Genomic DNA, 7811 nt, shown 5'->3' on the forward strand with positions numbered 1-7811 from the left:
GCTCTTGATCGTGCGGAGTCTTCATGGATTTCTGGGTTTGTCTCCGACTTATTATTTCGTCAACTCATCGCTAGGTAGGTACTTATTATCTTGCCACTCCCTTCACCATCTATCCTCTCTACTCTTCCTAGGTTTATCATTCCAACTGCATTCAAATAATGTATTCCTTCCTCTGCCAGATCTAGCATGCCTCACTGCCATTATATGACACAGATTGGTATCAAAACTCCCTTATGGACAACCGGCATCGTGTCTCTGAATTTCCTGCATTCACACATCTGCCAATATCCTTCGCGAGTTTTCCCCACATCTGCCAATGCCCTTCGCGAGTTTTTCACACTTCTGTCAATGTCATTCGGGAGTTTTTCACACTTCTGTCAATATCCTTCGCGAGTTTTTCACACTTCTGTCAATGTCCTTCGCGAGTTTTTCACACTTCTGTCAATGTCCTTCGGGAGTTTTTCACAGATCTGCCAATGTCCTTCGCGAGTTTTTCACACTTCTGTCAATGTCCTTCGCGAGTTTTTCACACTTCTGTCAATGTCCTTCGGGAGTTTTTCACACATCTGTCAATGTCCTTCGCGAGTTTTTCACACTTCTGTCATGTGATCAGAAGGTACAACAAAACCCAGGAATCTCAACACATATAAAATATTTCCAATGTAACAACCGACAACTAATTTATTATAATATTTTAAACTGTTTGGAGTACAATAGATGCAGACAATTAAAAGTCTTATATCATTTCCCACTTGGATAACGTGATGATAACAGGTAATAATTATAAATAATACTGTCTTCAAGCATTTTATTAGTCGCACTATATCTGTGTGGGCTAAAACAAGACTTATTATGTCTTTATTTGCATGCTTACGTGATGGTATAAAATGACAATGGTTTATTTGACCTTGAAGATGGTATCATCGCTTTAATTGATGATAATGCTATAAATACGAATATTTCCGAAGCGTCATTTGGTGTGTGAATTCGGACTGACCTGAAACTAAAAAAATACAAATTGGTCTGTTGTTATTTAACTATATGTGTAGCTTGGAATCTTGAACATTTCTAAGTATTAATTGTAGCAAGGAAGTAAGAAGCTATCTTCCTTAATTTGTAGGCATTTTTTGGATTACCTCGCAATAAGACAGCTGTTTGTAGATAGAAATTGTCGAACTTTTTAGTAACCCGGGGAAAATCGTGTGAAAACCAATGGAATATAAGAATGTGTAATATTTTATGTATGGCATTGATAGCTGGACTAGAGATTATTTATAAATTAGGGTTTGTATGTGTTATGTTTGGTAATAAGTTGGGTTTTCAAGCGATAAATGGCACCAGTCATAAAGCTTACTCCAGAGTCCGACAGATGTCGCTAGAGTGTAGCAATTGCCTGTGGGATATTATTGCCAGATAACAAGCTTCTAGAAACAGAGAATTACCAACCCTCGAGTAATGAACAGTGTAGCTAAATCCAGACTTATTTATTGTAACGTAAATAAAATCAATTACAGTAAAAGAACCTTTTACTTTTTACAAGAGTTCCCAACATTAAATCTGCAAGTAAAGCAGAGATATAACAATATGTGAATCTTACACTACCGGACTGAACATTTCAAAAGTGACTAGAGACCGGAAAAAATGAATCGTGCATTTTTTCATCGGTTTTTGTAAAACATGCATTTACATGATTAGTGCAATTTCGCATTTTCACAAGAGCCGTTTCTCATATGACCTTATTTACTGTATATACCTACAGTATTTATAAAAGATCCGATAAGCAGTCATTTTTACAAAGACTAATTTAAAAATCTTGATTTAACTCCATCTACATTTTATGCTAAAATTTATGACGAAGTGAAAAGTGAAATTGACTATATAACCGACTTTCTATCTGCGCGACTCCGTCATTTTTAAATTTTTCTTTTTACAGATTTTAAAAATTTTTATAATAAATTGTAAGACATAATTTAAATTAATTATATTTTAACATGAAAATATTCAAACGAAAAATGATACAAATCTTAATTAATTTTGCGAATTTTGATTGATGAGCATATTTTTATCTAATCCATCGCAACTTATTTGTCGAGTTTTGTTGTTAAATGCTCACATTTAAGATTTTTCGCTCTTTTAGTTACTACGCAAAAGCTTGGTTGCGAGAATATTCAGCATCCACTCTATTTTTCAAAAACTACTAGGAATTTCGTTCAATAACAACGCTGCTCTTCAAAATAAGGGTTCACAACATCAATTCCCTAAATTTCTACAGCCTGTCGAAAAATTATCAGAACGTTGGAAGTCAATCATTAGCAATACAGGAAAAATGGAATCGATATGTAGGTTTATGAATTGTGTTATTTTTTAAATAAAAACTCCACAAACTTATTCATCGAAGGAAGTTAAAAAAAAATAGGAAGTTGGCCAATAGTCAAACCCAATTGCTCAACTCTCATGCATAAATCCCGCACCTTTTTCAAATCCCGCGGGATTGTGGGATAGAATTTAAAAATATATTAAAGGATTGACCGGTCGGTGGCCGAGTTGACATAGCGTTTGTATTCCACCCAGGCGTAGTGTGTTCAATTTGTCTCAAGTGTGTCTAAGTCCTCCATCACAACACAAGCAACATTTTCCGCTTACTGTGGTGGTAGTAGGAGATTTTCAAATATTGTCAGGTTATTCGTAACCCGGGAATGTTTGTCTTTTTTAAAAAAAATGTAAAAATATAGAATTGAAATAATGTCAATATTTCATTGATATTCTTTATTATTTGGCATTGATAATAGTATATAAAAAAATTAACATAGTAAGTCATTTAAAGGACTTTTCATAATAATTATTTTGAAGCCTTAATAAAAAAAAGATCGTAAAATATTACAACTTAACTATCACTGATGGGACTCTCCACAGTTTTTTGAGATCGATCATCTTTGGTACTAGTAATATTATTAAAAAAAATACACTGAAAACGTAACGTATTTTAAGGAGAGTTATTTTACCCGCGCCATTAATCTGCACTGAATTCTGAATATTTTGGCGTTCGCGCTTCGTGTGCAAGCATGCAAGCACGTACAAATCATAACAGAACGTTATTGGTGTAAATTTAGTTATTGTATTCAATACCGCGAATTCCACATATCCGCGGGATCAAATATTGCTGAAATCCCGTGGGTTCGCGGGATAGGGGATCGCAAACTCTAGTGGCACGTTTGATACAGGTATAAATCGACCCATGTATTTTGGAAAATAGGTTAAATATTCAACAAATTGTACCCTTTTTAATCTGCGCATTTGTCATTCCAAGATTGATGCTAATGCCATGTCAAATGATCATGATACTTCATGATATCTCCGGGTTATCACGAGGTATTTTCCGGGTCGATATGCCGTGGGAGGAGGTCCCGGCACCCGGATCGCATGAGGAACCGCGGGTAAGGGTAGTTAGCTGTGGAACGATACGACGATATCACCAACATCATCTCCAGGTATATACGATTATATCACGCTATAAAATAATATCGTCAAAACATTGAAAATGGCAACCACGAAACTTTAGGTTGGGAGGCTGAGCGAAAAGTTTTTTGTATTTATTGCTTTACTTCTTAAACGTATAGTACAGAATCTTTTTGAAAGTTAGGTTCAATCATAGACTGTCTCCCCGATAGCCTCAAAACGGAGAATCGAATAAATAAATTTAAAAAACAAACAACTGTTCAATCTGAAGTTAAGTGAACCAAATTATAATGTCCTTTAATGTAGAAAAACTGTAAAGATATGTTGTAGTATTATTCTATTATGTTAAATTATTATTGTCAATAGCTTTAGCTTATTATTAGCTTATGAAATAATTCCAATAAATGTTTCTAAATATCTTTTCAAATTGCCCACATTTTGGCCATTTGGTGAGCTCCTCAAATTGGCCAAAATGTGGCCAAATTAGGTCCAACAACTATGTGTAATGAATAAAATTATAATAAAAAAGTTAGGTTTGTGATTTAAAAGAGAGTTTGATAACATCTTCTTCTTTATGTGCGTATCAGGTCCCCCCGACGTTGGCGTTCAGTCTAGAAAATGTCTCTTTGTCTGGCGCTGCCCGGAATAGCTCCTCCACACTTCTAATGCCGGTCCACTCTCGTATATTTCGCAGCCAAGACATTTGTCTCCTACCAGGCCCTCTGCGACCTTCTATCTTGCCTTCCAAATAAAATAATAAGAATTTATTGCGGAATGTATGCAAGGATAGTGCAATAATTAGAATAAGAAAAATAATAATTCATATATTGGCACAAACATGTGTGTAAGCAGCCGTTTATGGAGGATATTTGGACATCTCCCGTCTCCAGAAGACCATCAGGGGGAACTCCATTTAGGCAACAATTGCAGTGATGATTGTGTTATTTGATTGGCGTATTCTGCGCCATAAGCTTCCCATGTGGTGGCGGAGAAATGCTCTGAAAGAGTGCACTCGTCCCTCCAGGAACATTTCCGTAGCGCTGCAGTATCTCGTAGGCGGAATAGTTGGCGATAAGCATTATTGCCAGCGACTTCGACAGAGTAATCTACCCACAGTTCTGACGTGTTGTACAGCGAAATACGTTAAATAGTATAATTTTGACGTTTGTACTGCAAAAGTGAAAACGTTTGTTGTTCACTCCACAGATCTTATGTTTTTTGTCCACCATCTTGCATTTTGTACAATTTTTGGTTTTGTTTTTTGTTGCTGTTTTTTGTTTGTTTATATTATTTGTACAATAAAGATTTTAAAAAATTGAATTTGCATCCAAATGTCAAGCGTTTAAAGGGTAAATAATCGTTATTTTTATCGATCTAGTACACGACTATACAAGCGAGGGTCTCTTTTAACCACCCGGGTTGAATAGTTCGGTTTCGGCATCAAACAACTATTACCCGTATAGTCGATTTGTTAGCTTTTCGGAACAGCTTATATGGTGTTATAGAAATCGTTATTAGAAAGAAAAAAATACAACGCTTTATATTCAAATCAAAAAGTTGACCACATAAGAATTAAAATTTATTTCTCTATGGAACTAAAAGTTCCAACCGCAATTTGAAAAAAAAGAGGAAACAATAATGTTTATTATACTTTCGTCTATTAAAATGAATGTTTTTTGTTATTAGTAAATTTACTTTAATGTTTAGACGAAAAAATAAAGGTGAGTCATTTTTTAAACTGTTTTATGTTTGATTTCAAGATTATAACATTTAAAAAACTATATGTTTATTTTTAATAACAAAATTGTAGCGCATTTTAGCACCTATTAAAAACGATTTTAGTTTTCGGATACGTTCAGGAATTTCCCATTTATTTGGATTTCATTGAGAAGTCGAAACACAAATAAATTCCTCGACATTGTCAGCACCAGCGTCCGTTAGAAACGTAACGGTCAATATTCCAGAAGCATAACCCCCCAGTTATAAGATCTACGTCCTGAAACTATGGGTAGGTACTAGGTGGAGCACTGAGTATAAACGAAATATTGCATTTTTATTTAATTCTGATGGTGGCAATCTATTTGATAAACCTCTTAAATGGATTCCGAATATAGCGGAAAGTCGCTTTGCCCATCACTGAATCGTAGCCATAATAAATATTCAACCTTCGGAAATATTAACTGCGTCAGTTGTTTGGCTAAATTATTTTTTATGGCAACAAAGCTCGCCGAACTTTGAGCTTTCAAATTTAAAAATTACTCTTGCAAACACGAATGCTTCTAATTTAACACTGAAAAATCGATAGTTGGTCGTTTAGTAGACGTACATAGATGCAGTTGATAATTAAATTGTGTTATGTTGTATTTTTCTAACTAGGCGTAGTTAAAATAGACAATAAAATTGATCCTGCATTCAATACAGCCTGAAACATTTCAACTCTTCAGATGTCTACACGGAGAAAACTTACTGATATAAAATATTGCTATTTTATTAAGAATCTTTTCAAATTATTCGTAATCTTACTGATATAATAATAATAATATTATTTTTCCAGAATGTGGGGAGGATAGTGCAATCCCACACGTCCCATATAGATACACATTTTTTTTTGTATAATAGATATAATAAATTAACAAATAAGGACAACTATGCAGGGTGTGGTCTTGAGTGCGCTTGGGCCCAGCACGGGCCCTGGGACTCTATTCCTGAATCGAGGGCGCTCGTAATCGCCGTCGAAAGTACGTACGTTGGTCGTCGTTGCTATTCCCGAAATTGGTCGAAGGTACATACTTCGACGCCAAACGTCAAAAGTCATTCCACAAAACAACTACTGGGTATAACCAGTAGAAACAGGGCAGCGAGTGGTAGGTTGTTGGCGTTTCTATGGAATTGGCTGTCAAAATCTAGTCTAGCTGTCAATTTTTGTATTACCGCGCGGATTCCGCAAATATAAAAGTGGGTGAAAATTTCCCCCTTACTAAGTCTTTATCGGAGCTTACAAGCTCAATTAAGAGTTGCTTTTGGCAATTTGTAATATGTCCCGCAGACATTTCTGTTTTGAATAGCGAATAACTGTTGTCTGTTTGACAGTCACACCATAGAAATCCCAAAAACATCAGGAACATAGACAATATTCACAGGGGTGCCAATATAATCATCTCTTCTACCAACTTCGACCGTTCGACGCTCAAGAATACGTAAAATTGAAACATTCGAAAAAGTTAGTCGCGACGACTAGTAGTTTTTCACTCGAAGACGGCGCATACGAAAACGATTGATCGTTTAACTCCAGAATCGCAGGCCAGCACTCACTCAGTAGTGGCGCTTGGTGCTGGTAAATTGCGGTCACCAACGTGTTGGCGGAGGCCATTAGCCGCATCCTGGCTCCAGTGACCCGGTGTCTCATCAGGCCGGCAAATCCATTCAGTCCTAGTTCTGTGAACATTGTCGATGCGCTGCTGTATCTTCGGTATCCAAATATGATTCTACAGGCGTCATTATATTGAATTCGGAGTCGTTCCATCGAGCAAGTTTGGTAATGATACCATGTCTACAGTATACATGTATACAGGCCAGTACAGAATGCGTTGAACAGTATTTTTTTAACGGTATTGCTGCATTTGCAAAATCCATATAAAATATTGCTAATTTATTAAGAATCTTTTCAAATTATTCTTAATCTTACTGATATAAAATATTGCAAATTTATTAGGAATCTCTTCACATTATTCGTAATCTTACTGATATAAAATATTGCTAATAAATTAAGAATCTCTTTAAATTATTCATAATCTTACTGATATAAAATATTGCTAATAAATTAAGAATCTCTTTAAATTGTTCGTAATCTTACTGATATAAAATATTACTAATTTATTAAGAATCTCGACTGAGAAAACGAGAACGCAGACCCACGAATGAATTGTTAGGTTTCCTGTAAAACTTTTAGTATAAGAGGAATGTATTATCGCGATGTCGGAACACGTGTTCATACAAATCATAATATTTTTGCATTTCATCACTATGCATGTTTCTAATTTTCTAAGTAGGTACTTGCAAGAAAAATAAATGCATATGGAGAGAACTTACTGATATAAAATGTTGCTAATTTATTGAAAATCTCTTTAAATTACTCATATTCCTGTTGAAAACGGGATTGCAGGCCTTTAACGAATGAACTAACCGATTTACTAGAAAAATATCAGTAAAACACGAATGTGTTTTGGCGACGTCGGAACACGTGTTCATAAAAATACTAATATTTTCGCATTTCGTCCTTACATAACAACAAGATAATCACAGCTGCGGAAACTCGTTTTCCGATATATTATGAAAATACTGATAGTTTATTGGGA

The sequence above is a fragment of the Hesperophylax consimilis genome, chromosome 21 (assembly GCF_061612785.1).
Source record: "Hesperophylax consimilis isolate HC1 chromosome 21, BYU_Hcon_1.0, whole genome shotgun sequence".
NCBI lineage: Eukaryota > Metazoa > Arthropoda > Insecta > Trichoptera > Limnephilidae > Hesperophylax > Hesperophylax consimilis.